This window comes from Lissotriton helveticus, chromosome 1_1, assembly GCF_964261635.1.
Source record: "Lissotriton helveticus chromosome 1_1, aLisHel1.1, whole genome shotgun sequence".
Taxonomy (NCBI): Eukaryota; Metazoa; Chordata; class Amphibia; order Caudata; family Salamandridae; genus Lissotriton; species Lissotriton helveticus.
Genome location: NC_136057.1, coordinates 1,998,844,691 through 1,998,859,060, shown reverse-complemented (window position 1 = coordinate 1,998,859,060; position 14,370 = coordinate 1,998,844,691). Strand labels below are relative to the sequence as shown.

Below are 14,370 nucleotides of genomic sequence, written 5' to 3'. Positions count from 1 at the left end.
GTGCAGGGGGTGTCACTTTGACACCCTCTAGCACCCGAAGTAAAGGCATGTGTGACATGTGGCACACATACATGCCCTAAGGGCATGTCTGTGTGTCACATTGCACAGTGTGCATGCACAGATGTGCATGCACACCTGGATTCGGTATTTTACCACCCAATAGGATTGGGTGGTAAAATACCGACTCTTAAGGGCCTGTGACACTCTCAGGAGTGTCACCTACATTTGGATTTACCAAATCGGTAAAATTACCGATTCGGTATTTTACAAAATCGGTAATTTTACCGAATCGGTAATTTTACCGATTCTGTAAAATAATGGCCCCTACATGTGAAAACCCAAATACCGGTCGGTAACGGCCGAATTCGGCCGTTACCGACCGGTATTTGCTCTCCTACATCTGGCCTTAAGTGTTGACCCTTTAACTGAAAACAAAAATTCTGGATATATAGGACACTGGTAATTACCACTGAAGAGTCACTATATTGTTTAAGATCAATGTGTGCAAAAGAGGTGGGACTTTTGGATGGCAGAAAACTGGAGTAGGCATAGATATACCCAAAAAGAGGTAGCAATCCAGACACATATTTTGCACATGCTCACAGGTAAAAGATTATAGGAAAATTTAGGATGATTTATGCCTAAGACGATATGGAGAGACAGGTAGCTTTTTCATATCACTTGGCAATTCTCGCTATCCAGGCATTTTGAAAGAGTAAAAGAACAGGCAGTACTGATTTCAGGGCTACCACTTTTAAATGATACAAAACTGCTACTGGTAAGTGTATAGGAAAACCAGGCTACTCCCGACTGTATTAAATTATTATGATATATTGGGCTAATTGCAGTCCTTTGAGATATTGCTAGACTGCAGACACCCCTGAATAAATCATCATGGTCTTAATTGAAAAACTGATGCCCATGGAGTGAAACTTGCCCATATGGATAAAAGGTGTCAGATTGATAGTAGAGACTTGGTAGGATTGGAAAGGTTATAGCGAACCACTTTGGTTAAGATCTAAAAGTGTCAGCCACGAAGAATTAAACATTTTTGATCGTAGACCTATAATTTATCTCCCTTGGCAAACAATATTTCCATATGTTTTTATTCGAGCAAAAGTAAAATTAATAACATTTGTTTAAAATTAAAATCCTATAAGGGCTGGCTTCGGGCTTCATTTGGGGTTTCTTGGTGGGTCTGCCCATCAAACTTGTGGTTCTCCTGCCCCAGTAAGAGATTGGGGAATTTCCACATTTCCTACAGTGGAGCCTCCGTTGGATCTGGAATTGGATACACTTGACCCACTGTCCTAACTGTCACAGTGCCCCCAGGTCACAGTGCCTGCAGCCCCGCACTATCAAGACTTCTGCTCGGAACCACCACACAAAGCAAGGCAATCCTTGGCAGGAAAAGACAGAAATGTCCTCGACCTCAAAGTTTCATGAATGTCACATTAGGATGGCTATAACAATCTAATATAAAATAATATAATCTAATATAAACTAGTACCCAGCGGAGGTCGCCACTGGGTAGTTATAGTTTGGTCTGAATTGCCATAGGAAATGCCTTTTCTGGTTTGCTAATAACATTGACGCCATTTGTCAAATCTTCTGGAATCTATCCAAATAAAGCTCTTTTTGCCTAGTTTCATCAAGGAAAGTTTCATCCGTCAAGCAGTGTCTATGAAATTTGGCAGGAAGCTGCATCTGGCCCAGACAGCATGCTTTTTGTGATTTGGTGTAAATCTGTTCATTTGTTTTAGAAAAAGTAGGGATCAAAAAAGTAGGGATCAAAAATGTTGTATGGCTGAACAGTGGTGTTTGAGGAACTCTAGCAAGAGTCCCTCAAACCCAACTTCAAAAAGTAGAGAGTTCCGATTGGCCTAGGGACCTTTTTTGTGCCCTTGGGCCTCCTTGGTTCTGCGAGAGTGCACAGCTGCGGGTGCGAGTGCTCTGATTTGCTGGCCACAACAAGAGAAAAAATGTTGAGGCAGCCATCCCAGGACTTGGGATTAGGGGCCAAATGTACAAGGGGTTTTAGCTGTTGCGAATGGAGAATCAGACCATTTGCAACCGCTAACTAGCCTTTAGGCATGTACTAATCCTACTTTGTAACTTACTATTACGAAGAAGGTTGGTCAAGGGCGTACCTTCCTATTAGCGAGTTGCAGGGGGATGTATTCATGTTTTGACACCAGAATGCTGTCGCAAAACATTCCTAGATTACCTTCTGCTTCAAGTAGGTGGTAAGCCAGTCGCAAACAGTAAGGGGTGCCCAGGGGACCCCTTCACCTTTGTGTTTGGTAGCAAAAACTTGTTTTAAAAGGAGGCAGTGGTCCCACAGACAATTGCTTTCTCTTAAAAAATGTAACTGGACTGTTTCCTTTTTCTTTCTATATGCATCCCTTGCTTTAAGGAAAACAGGCTGCATCTAAAAAAAAGTTGCTTTATTTAACAGCAAACACAGACATGGTGGGTTGCTGTCCCTAGCAGGCCACCATCCCTGTGATTTTGGCCATTTCAATGGGTTACAAATTATGACCTGCCTCATGAATATTGATGACGCGGGTCCATATGCGATCTACTGGGAATTGCAAACAGTTCAAACACACTGTTGTACATTGCATTTTGCAACTTCCTAATTGGGAGTTGCAACTAGGAACTTACAAAATGTATGAGTCCTACATGTGGCCCTTAGTCCCCTGCCCTGAAATAGTAATAGTTAAATTTGGTTTAATAATAACTTTGATGCTGATGCACAAATCTTCACAAAACCTTCCAAATAAATCTCTTTTTTGCCTTGTTTCTTCATGGAAAGTTTCAGGGTGATCCATCAAGTGGGGTTTGGGAAAAAAGGGGGGTCCCAAAATATGAAATCCCCATGCATTGTTCATTGACTTATTTGAACAGCGCTACTGCAAAAACTGCTGATTGGATTTACACCAAATTTGGCAGGCAGCTGGATCTGGCCCAGACAGCATGCTTTTTGTGATTTTGTGTAAATCTGTTCATTTGTTTTTGAATAAGCAAGGATCAAAAGTGTTTGTATAACTGGGCAGTTGGGCTTGGGGGACTCTCGAAAGATTCCCTTAAACGTAAATTTAAAAAATAGAGCGTTCTGATTGGCTTAGGGAGCTTTTTTCCCCTTGGGCCTCCTCACTCTTGCGGGAGTGCACTTCAGCGGGACCCAGCGCTTTGATTGCCTAGACGCAACATGAGAAAAAATACTGTGGCAGCCATCACAGGACTCGGGGACCTAGTCTCCTGTCCTGAAATTGTTTATAAAAAAAACATAAAAGGAGGCAATGTAGTGATACCCTGCACCCTTAGCCCTTGCGGAGGGGGGCTGGGGCCAAAAGTTTTTTTTAAACGGGTTTTTGCAGCAAACTCGCTAGGCTTCTGCAGGATCACAGCAACAAAAAAAAGGCATCTGGAACATGCAGTGTAAAACAAAGAGGAGCCTGATGCAATTTCAAGGGGGCGGGTGGCACATGGCCCTACCGCCTGGGCTGATCACGGCCCCGGGACCCCATTCCCCAAGGCCTTGCATAATTTAAAAGGGCAGTGGGGGGTGCGACTCCCCTCGAAGAGCCTCGCTGAGGCCCCAAGGGCCTATCCCCAGAGCTGAATTAAAATTAAAAGGGAGGGGGCAAGGGGCTCCCCCTTCCTCAGCCTGTAAAGGCCCCTGGAACCCCATCTCCAGTGGCCAACAGATAAATAAAAGGGGGCTGCAGACATCCTCCTAGAACCTCTAAAGTTCGAGGGGACCCCATCGCCCAGGGGCAATTCCACTATGGTGTTCTAGGCAACCCACCCCTGTGACATTGTTTCCCTGCCTGCAGGAGCATGGGCAGGAAAGGCATGTCTGCTCCCATCCAGCTGGAACGTTAAAACTGATCCCACCGGGTGGGAGCAGACTTGTGTTTCCCTGCCTGCGCTTTTGCAGGCAGGAAAACTCATATTGCACCCACCAGCAGGAGCAAAGTCGGCTCCCAATGCACCAGGGCTTGATGCATGTGGGGAGCCAGCAGGGCCGCCGTGGCCCCCGTGGCTCCCAACAGAGTGTGCTGTGGATGCCCTGGGTCACCCACCTAAGGCTCCATGGGATGGGGTCCGCAGGGCCAATATTCGCTCAGGGAGGGTGCTGCACCCCCCACTTCCCTTACAAATGAAAGGCCCTGGTTGATGGCGTCCTTGGGCCACCAGAGACTTGGGAGGGAGGCCCGCACACCACCCCTCCACTTGAAATAAAGAAAGCCCTGGGAAATGGGGTACCTGGGGCCGTAAAGGCTCATGGAGTGGATTGAGCTCTCCTCTGCCCTTAAGGCTCATGGAGTGGATTGAGCTCTCCTCTGCCCTTAAATAAAGAAAGGCCATAGGGATAGGGTCCCCAGAGCGTAAAGGCTTGGGGAGGAGGGCTGCATACTCCCCTCCACTTAAAAAAAGGTATTGGAAGATGGGGTCCCCAGGACTGTAGATGCTCAGGGAGGGGTCCACGGGCCCACCTCCCAAATAAATATTTTAAAAAGGGTGTATTGGGTGGACACCGGGAGACCAAGAGCATATTTGTTTAGGAAAAGTGAATAATAAATAAGTGACAAGAGCCACTCATTTAATATTCCCTGCTCTCTGAAGAAATGCCTTCCAAGGGCGTTTTAGTTTATATTTTCTTGAGCTTGATGGTGCCCCTAGAATAGTAAGGGGCACCATCAAGCCTGTTTTTCCAATGTTGTTAGGGGTTGCAGGGAGTCCAGCAGCCCCCCAGCAACATGCAGTGCTTAATTTGAGACGGTGGTTTCCGGTGCTCAGCACCGGAACTTAATTATCAGCACCAGCACTTAATTGCCAGAACCTGTATTTATGACAGATGCCACATGGTGGCTCTGTTTGTGCAATTTAAAGATGAGCAGAAAAACTGTTTTCAGTAAACAATAAAAACAACTAATACCTGCCACCCATTCTTAAAGCTTTGGCGGCCCTCGAACAGTCTCAATTGCAAACTGCGGTGGCCTCCTGTTGAGGGCCTGCCACTCATTTTTTTTACAAATTAAGCACTGGCAACATAAAAAAAAAACAGTAAGTCTCCGTCATTAAATTCATGAACTCAAGAAGAACGTACCAATACTAAAAGAAATCTCAAAGGTATTTTTGTCTAATTTTATTTAAAAACAAAACAATATGTCTGTCTTATTTTAAACATTTTTCAGACCACAAAATGCAATATTAAAAAATATGTTAAAAGAAAGACTCACAGACATGCTTTTCTATTAAACCTTTATTAAACATTTTTATAATAATCACTATTATTAAACATTAAAATGTGTGAATTACTGAAATATAAATTTGTGTTAAAATATTGGTGATTTTTGGAGAAAAGATGATGGCCCACTTTTTATATTTTGGTGTTGTGACTCTTTGACAACATCAGTAAGCCTGCCTGAGTTCAGCTGGGACTTGCGAGCCCAACCGCAAATGTTTTCCTGCCAAAGGCCATGTGCAGCGTGGGGTTACTACCCTGTGAGGGGTTGGATGCAGGGCCCGTGCACAGCAGGAGGTTCCTTGTCCAATCCATAGCTGCGCACGGCCCTCTCCATGACTGCTAATTACCCCACATATTGCATCACTCATGACATCTTCTATAACATTACTGCAACATCTGAAATTACATCATTATGACAAAACTGTGCATGGCGAGGTTGCAAGTTATAGTTACTTTAGGTCTCGAGTTATAGTTACTTGAGATAACTATAACTAGTTAATTTCAGTGGCTTTCTGAGTTCAAAATGTTGCGTTGCCACTGAAATTTTCACCTAACTGTAACTTCATTTTACCCTTTTTTCAGTGACAAATATATATATATATATATATATATATATATATATATATATATTTGTAATCCAAATTGCTCTGCATTAGAGAAGCACACGAAAGCAGTGAGGTAACAATCCTCTATTTATTCATATTGCCGAAAATGGTTAACATCCGTCTTTCTCTCTGTTTGCCGACGCGTTTCTGTGCTGTTCGCACCTTCTTCCTGGGCTTGTGGTAATGCGGCGTTGTAAGGCTTCTGCAGCTCTTCAGTGATGCTGTCTATCGTAGTCCTGCATCAGGTGTGTGTGCTTTGTAGCACATAAAGACAAGCAGTGAGTTATGGGAGCTGTAGTCATCCTTTAACTTCCCACAGTGGGCTCCGCATTGTCACTTAATTTAAACAGTCTCAGTGGTTCGTGAAATCCACTGTGATATAAGGCACTTTAGTGTGCCCCGGAGGTCATACCATCTTCGTATTTAAGCAGAAACTGCTGTGCCATTTGAGCCGGAAATTTTCTGGCCCCACGGCCCCTTCCACCAGCGGCTCCGTCCTCCATCTGAAGGTAGTGCTCCTCCCACGACGAAGCTGTCGTGCGTAATTGTTTGTAATCCAAATTGCTCTGCATTAGAGAAGCACACGACAGCAGTGAGGTAACAATCCTCTATTTATTCATATTGCCGAAAATGGTTAACATCCGTCCTCTCTGTTTGCCGACGCGTTTCTGTGCTGTTCGCACCTTCTTCCAGGGCTTGTGGTAATGCGGTGTTGTAAGGCTTCTGCAGCTCTTCAGTGATGCTGTCTATCGTAGTCCTGCATCAGGTGTGTGTGCTCTGTAGCACATAAAGACTCGCATGACCTCCGGGGCACACTAAAGTGCCTTATATCACAGTGGATTTCACGAACCACTGAGACTGTTTAAATTAAGTGACAATGCGGAGCCCACTGTGGGAAGTTAAAGGATGACTACAGCTCCCATAACTCACTGCGAGTCTTTATGTGCTACAAAGCACACACACCTGATGCAGGACTACGATAGATAGCATCACTGAAGAGCTGCAGAAGCCTTACAACGCCGCATTACCACAAGCCCAGGAAGAAGGTGCGAACAGCACAGAAACGCGTCGACAAACACAGAGAAGGACGGATGTTAACCATTTTCGGCAATATGAATAAATAGAGGAACATTACCTCACTGCTGTCGTGTGCTTCTCTAATGCAGAGCAATTTGGATTACAAATATATATATATATATTCACTGAAGAAACCATAGGTTTCACACTCGTTATAGTTAGGAATTAGCATTTAAAAAACCTTTGAAATTCACTGAAAAAACCATAGGTTTCACACCAGTTATAGTTATCTGAACATTTTACTCATACAAAACCATTGAAATTCCCACGTTATAGTTAGTTGGACTCACTATAACTCGCGCGCCCGCAATCCACTGCTGATGATGTCACATATTACATCATTCATGACATGGTCAGTGACATCACTGATGACATCACTGATGACATCTCAAAAGACATCACTGATGACATCTCAAATGACATCACTGATGACATCACTGATGACATCATCCATGTGATAATACGATGCACCTCCTCACACTCTAATCTAACCTTTGATACACCCAGTGTTAAATACAAACTACCATTCCTGAAATTATTGACACACCAATACCAGTTACTACATACACACTCACAGATTCCTAAGTCTACACACATCCACTCATTCACCCATACAATCACTCATACATACAGTTACTCATCAATACAACACTATCATATGCACTCATACACCTATACAGACACTCACACACTGCCACTCATCCATGGAGTTACTCACAAATCTAGTCAGTCATGCAAAGAATCAATCACACTCCCATTTCCTCATCTATACAGTTATAGATGAGGAAACTAACACATACTTACTCTCTTTTACAATCACTGATACAAGTACACATTGATCCATACAGTCACTTACGCAATCACAGGCTCTCATGTATAGTCATTGATATATGCCAACTCTCACATGCACTGTGTTTTACATATGTACTTACTTGGACATGGGGCACTGAGATATCCATTCACTCACCAACACACCCATGCACACAGTCAACCGCCCATACAGCTGTTTCCACACTCACTCTTAACCCATACACCAAGTGAATCAACTGCTCACACATCTATGCACAGAGTCACACACCTCCCAGCCACTCCCACACACACTCACCCTCACATACAAATACTTGGGCAACCAATCAATAACCCATATAGCCACTCATATAGCTACTAATCAACACATGCAGCAGCTTACACAACAACAGTCATAATGATGCACAAATTCAGACAGTTTAGTCACTAACCCATGCATTCGGTAAAACACATTTAATCACTCACTCATACAGTCAGTCACGCACCTACTAAATCCTTCATCCAGACACTCACACATACACTCATTCTTCAATATGTAAAACATATTTTAACTTTACAGAAACACACAGACACTGGATGATGTCATCAGTGATGTCATCAGTGATGTCATTTGAGATGTCATCAGTGATGACATCAGTGATGTCATTTGAGATGTCATCAGTGATGTCATCAGTGATGTCACTGACCATGTCATGAATGATGTAATATGTGACATCATCAGCAGTGGATTGCGGGCGCGCGAGTTATAGTGAGTCCAACTAACTATAACGTGGGAATTTCAATGGTTTTGTATGAGTAAAATGTTCAGCTAACTATAACTGGTGTGAAACCTATGGTTTTTTCAGTGAATTTCAAAGGTTTTTTAAATGCTAATTTCTAACTATAACGAGTGTGAAACCTATGGTTTTTTCAGTGAATTTCAAAGGTTTTTTAAAAGCTAATTCCTAACTATAACGATTGTGAAACCTCTGTTTTTTTCAGTGAATTTCAAAGGTTTTTTAAAAACTAATTCCTTTATATATCGAGTTTGTAACCTACGATTTTTAGTGTTTTTTTTATCAGCTGTTTTGTATAAGTATTAATTATTATTTAATTTTTTTTTTAAATAATTTTTTCAATGTATTTTTCTTTTTTTTAATCATTTTTTCCTGGTGCGCTCAGGGTGCGCGCACCGGTAAGCTTACCCGTATCATTTTGACTTGGGGCGCTCAGGGTGCGCGCACCGGTAAGCTCTCCCGAGAGCGCAGCGAGAGCGCTATTTCTGCGTTCGTAAAAAAAATATGTATGAAAAGTAAATAATAATGCTGACATTCAGTACCATGCTTATAAAAGTAGTATTTTTGATTTTCCGAATGAAAAGGATTTTGCATTTCCGTAAAGCTACCAAAACGTCACTCAGGCGCGCCACGTAAGCGCCCCTGGAAGCACCTACATTCGCGCCCCGTAAGCGCCCCCGGAAGCGCTCCGGTGCGCGCAGCGTAAGCGCGCCAAGTCATGTGACCTTAAATTAACACTTTTCATTGTTGTAAACAGTTTTTTTTTACAAAGAATGAAAACCCCACCCATTTCCTTCACTTCTTCTTTCACTTTTGTGACTGAAAGACCTGTTTTTTGCTGCTCACACTTTTTGGAATTATCATGGCTGCTAGACCCACCAGTAGCAGTGAGGACTCAGATGGGTTCATTGAAGAAGAGACTCCTCAGCCTAGAGTAAAGGAGCACTTCATATGGAAATTTTTCTCAATACCTGCTGATAAAAAGAAAGCAAATGCTCCAAAGGTCCCTATGACGCTATCCCTAAGACCTATTTCCAAGAGATTGAGAGTCTTCAACGGCAATTGATATGGGATGGGCGTCCGCGCATAGCGCTTGCAAAGCTCACCATCCCTTGGTATGACGGGGGCATGGCGCTCCCCGATATCAAGCGATATTACTGGGCTTCCCAGTTGTCTGCCATTAATCACGTGATGTTTTCCCCGGGTCGTAATCCTGCATTCGAGATGGACAGACTCCAGCTTCCGGGTGGGGACTTTACTAGAGCGCTTTATTCCCGATCGGCCGGGCGCCATCTTGTGGGCCCATCCAGGATTGCAGTAACGGTGTGGCGGGCTGCGAGTGTGAGTTTGGGGTGGGAGGATCGATTGACGTTGGCGACGCCGCTTTATGCATCCGAACGTTTGGGCGGGCTCTGGTCTACCAAGGGTTTCGACCGCTGGGATGTGATTGGGATCTGTAAGGTGGGTGACGTGTACTCGAACGGTTGTGTGAAGTCGTTCCAGGCCCTCCAGGCGGAATATGGTTTGAGTGGTAGGGAATTTTTTCGCTACCTGCAGGTCCGGCATGCCCTCGCCTCAGTCTTGGTCCCTGGTGAGGCCCTGTCTGAATCTTCCCCCCTCGAGGACCGTGTCCTTGACGGGCATCTTCCCGATAGCACTATTTCTCTTATTTACAAGAAATTGATTAATAATCGGGCGGACTTACTGGTCCGACTTCGGGAGGCTTGGGTTTGCGATGGGTTGGAACTGGACGACGAAGATTGGCAATCGGCGCTCTCTTCTCCCAAGGAGGTGGCCATTCCTGCCCGTCTCCGCTTGGTTCAGCTTAAGATTCTTCATCGGGTCTATGTCACTGGTCCGCGTCTGGTTACGATGGGCTTTTCTTCGGATGGGCTGTGCAAGCGTGGATGTGGCTTGAGTGCAATCTTTTTGCATATCCTTTGGGAGTGCCCGGTTGTGGCTGCTTATTGGACGGCTGTGCTTGAGGTGATGACTGCTGTTACGGGTGTTGCCCTGCGACCGGAGCCTCGCAGATGTCTGTTGAATGTGTGGGAGCCCACTGACTACTCGGTGGCCCAGACCAGATGGGCTACCCTTGGTTACATGATTGCGAAGCGGGATGTCGCGCAACTCTGGGGCGCTTCCAGGCCCCCTGAGGTCTCAAAGTGGGAAGATAATATGGACTGGTCCATGTTTCGTGAGAAGACGGTTTATGTGGCCAGAGGCAGGCCCAGGGCGTGGACGAAGGTTTGGGGCCAGTGGAATGATTGTCGTGGGGATATTTGCACCCCTCCCCTTGACAACACAGCTGAGATTGTCCTTTCTCCCTAGACTAGAGTTCCCGGAACCCTTCCGTAAGGGTTTTTATACTTCCGGTTCTCCCCGCTGCTCCCCTCCTCCCCCTCCCCGACTTGATTGGAGCCTCTGGGCTCTGGGTGTGTTCTCCTGATCGTGGAACCGTCCCCTCCGCTCTTTGGGCTGACCTTAAGTATCATTCATTCGCCTTTTAGTGTTTGTGTTTCTTTTTGTAAAAAATAAAAATACAAATTGTTCTGTGATGTCTATAGAGTAATGCTTTGTACTTGAGCTGTACCCATCCGCGGGTGTACATTTTTTTACTTGCACTGTGCCTTGTTATTAGCGGCCAGCCTGTGAGGTTGTAGGCCCATTCTTGTACTTTTCTATGCTTACTCCAATAAAGGTTTTGAAAAAAAAAAAAAAAAAAAAAATGCTCCAAAGGTGGAGTGCAAAATCTTCCATACTGTACTTTCCCGAGGAGACCCCACAAGGAAGTACAGTTTCGGAAATTCAACTATGATTCGCCATGTTCAACGCCGGCATCCTCATAACTATGCCCGGGAGAGTGTCAGGGCTCTGGCACGAGAGGCTCCAAGAGATGATGCCTCTACTTCAACTGGAGGAGCAACTGTATCGGTGAGGGGGCGACCAGAACAGCTGATTACAAATATTCAGCCTGTTTTCGACGGAATCACAATCAAATGCAAAGATTGTGATGAATTACTTTGTTATGGGGAACAAACTATTATGAACATTGTCCGAACCAGAGAGAACCACCGCCGCCGTCCCCGCCCCTAATTTTGATTCTTTTTTTTGCTCCTGTTGAGCAGTTTGCCATTCCCTGTTTTTGTTTTTGTTGAGAAAAAAACGAAAAAAGAAGAAAAAAAAAAGTTATTTTAAGAACTACCTCCAATTCTCAAAAAAGAGCTGTATTCTTAAAAAAATCAAAAAGAGTAACTGAAGTGGAGTGTAGTGAGAGAGGAGAGGAAAATGAGTGAGAAAGTAAAGAAAGGGACGAGAGGGGAAGGGAAGTGAAGTAGGGGGAGTGAAAGAAGGTGAGTGTGGGAGGTCAGGAGAAGGAGAGTGAACATGTAGATGAGGATAAGTGAAGAAAATGTAGTAAAGGAACGGAGGTGTGGAAGGGTAAGAAAAGAGCAGTGATGTTTAGGAAAGAGTGGAGATACAGACTGGATAAAGGCAAGTGAGTGTGAGACAAGGTGAGACAGAGAAAGTGAAAGAAAAAGTGAGAGTAGAAGACTGAGGGCCTCATTTATGAGGCCATGCGTCACTTTTACGCCGCCGGTGCGTCACTTTTTGTAACGCACCAGTGGTGTAAAAAATGCGCCCTGTTGAGTCATATTTACAAAGAGACGCATCTAGGTAGATGCGTCACTTTGTAAACCCCTGCGCCACATCCTGCGCCAGGTATAATGTATGCAAGGGGGGCGTATTGACGCAAGGAAGGGTCGTAGAAGTGACGCAGTGAAATCTATGAGATTTCACTGTGTCACTTTTAGGAAAATCGTGCGCCTGCCTCACAGCAGGCGTAAGACTGACGCAGGCCCTTTCACATGGGGCTTGCCCCATGTGAAAGGATGCATTGCGGGAGTTGCGTCACTTTTGTGACACACTCCAGCAATGCATCACTTTTGCACTTACAGATACGTCAGAAATACTGACGTATCTGTAACTCCTTGCGACATGATGCGTCATACATTAAATATGACGCATCAGGAATGTCGCAAGGAGAGCACACTGAGAAGTGACGCATCACTGCTTTCACGCAGCGATGCGTCATTTCTCATAAAGGAGGCCCTGAGTGAGGGAGGAAAGAAACATAAGTGAGGGAGTGTGGCTGTGTTATAGGGAGTGAGCGTGATAGAAGAGGAGTGACAGACTAAGGGGTTAGAGAGTATTAGGCTAACAGAGAGAGAAAGAGGGTAGGGGAGTGTAGAAGTAAGAGGACAGAGGGAGTAAGAGAAGGAATTAGTGAAGTGGAGTAAGGAGAGTAAGGGAAGGGAAAACAGTGAAGGAGCGAAGGATGGGAAGAGAGAGGAAGGAAAGTAAAGGAGAAGGTCTGAAAGAAGGTGAGTGTGGGAGTATGGCTCAGTTATAGGGAGTGAGCGTGATAGAAGAGGAGTGAGAGACTAAAAGGACGGAGAGAATGAGGCTAACAGAGAGAGAATGAGAGAAGGGGAGTGTAGAACTAAGAGGACAGAGGGAGAAAGAGAAGGAGTTAGTGAAGTGGAGTAAAGAGAGTAAGGGAAGGGAAAAGTGTGAAGGAGCGAAAGAAGGGAAGAGACAGGAAGGAAAGTAAAGGAGAAGGTTTGGCATTACACTATTACACTATTTTCTTTCACTGTTTTTCCCTGTGGTACGCTCTGGGTGCGCGTACCGGAGCACGAACCTGGGAACGCACCCAGCGCTTACCCCGCGATTTTTTTTTTTAAAAAAACGTTTTTTGCCCTTCAGGGTCCTTCTAGGCCCCCCTCAGAAAACCTAGGGGGTCAGGAGGTGTCTACTCAGCCCCCTTTTAATTATATCCCCCTTTTTATTTTCACCTCTTGTGTATCGATTCTACCGAGACACAAGATGGCGGACTCTCCGGACTGTTTAGACACCCGACAGCCAATCAGCTTTCCGCTCGCGCACTCCCGTAGCGCGCCCGGTGCGCTCCCCGGTATGCGCACTTGTGAGCGCTCGGAGAGCGCCTATAGATATATATGTGTTTTTGAAGTTAATTTTCAAAAAAACCACTGGAGCAATTTTCACCAAATATAGCAAAGGCACATCTGCGTACCAGTCCCTACAATTTTGCCAAGTTTGGCGTAATTCCGTTCAGCGGTTCGGGCTGTAGACTTGTTAGACCGTCCTATGGAAATTAACATGGGGAAAACACGTTTTCGGACCCCCCCTTTTTTCTCAGCCCCCACTTCACGAATCCCCCCGAAACTTCCAGGGAAGGAGCGGAGCGGAGCTGGCCAAAATTTTGGAAAATTACACAAAAATTCCTCAAGCGGCGCCAGAGTTATTCCCAATAGAATGTTGTGGATTTCCTGTGGTAGCCAATCCTAACTATAACTACCTACTGGCGACCGTAGGTAATATATATATATAATTAAATATATAATTTAACTTATTATCCAACATTCTTACAATTGAAGTCACATAAAAAGTACTGTATTTAAACAGATATCACTAAGAGCATGCTTAGAAACTGCCATTGTGTTTGCCCGTTTTTGCGTCTTTAAATGATTAATTTCACAGCTGTGTCATATTTTATCATGATTTAAGGCGTAACCAATCAGTATTGTCGTTATTACCGCACTAGCACTTTAAATTTCAGCAACTCTTTCGGTGCACCATGTGACCAAGCCCTCTGTGTAGGGCGAAACGTTATCCTGCCGTGGTGTGCTGCTAAATAAAAAACTCACTAGCACTCTGGGTCTTCCGTGTTCTTGCTAGTTGGTCAGCCGAGGATTGATGGCGTGGCAGCAGGAGTACACATGTGGAAATATATATATATATATATATATATATATATATA

At 44.6% G+C, this 14,370-nt stretch overlaps 1 protein-coding gene across 3 annotated transcripts in view; it reads left to right on the top strand.

Annotated features, from left to right (window-relative positions):
- LRRC39 (leucine rich repeat containing 39) overlaps positions 1-14,370 on the top strand; it is a 200,631-nt gene that overhangs the window by 68,279 nt on the left and 117,982 nt on the right. The window lies entirely within an intron of this gene.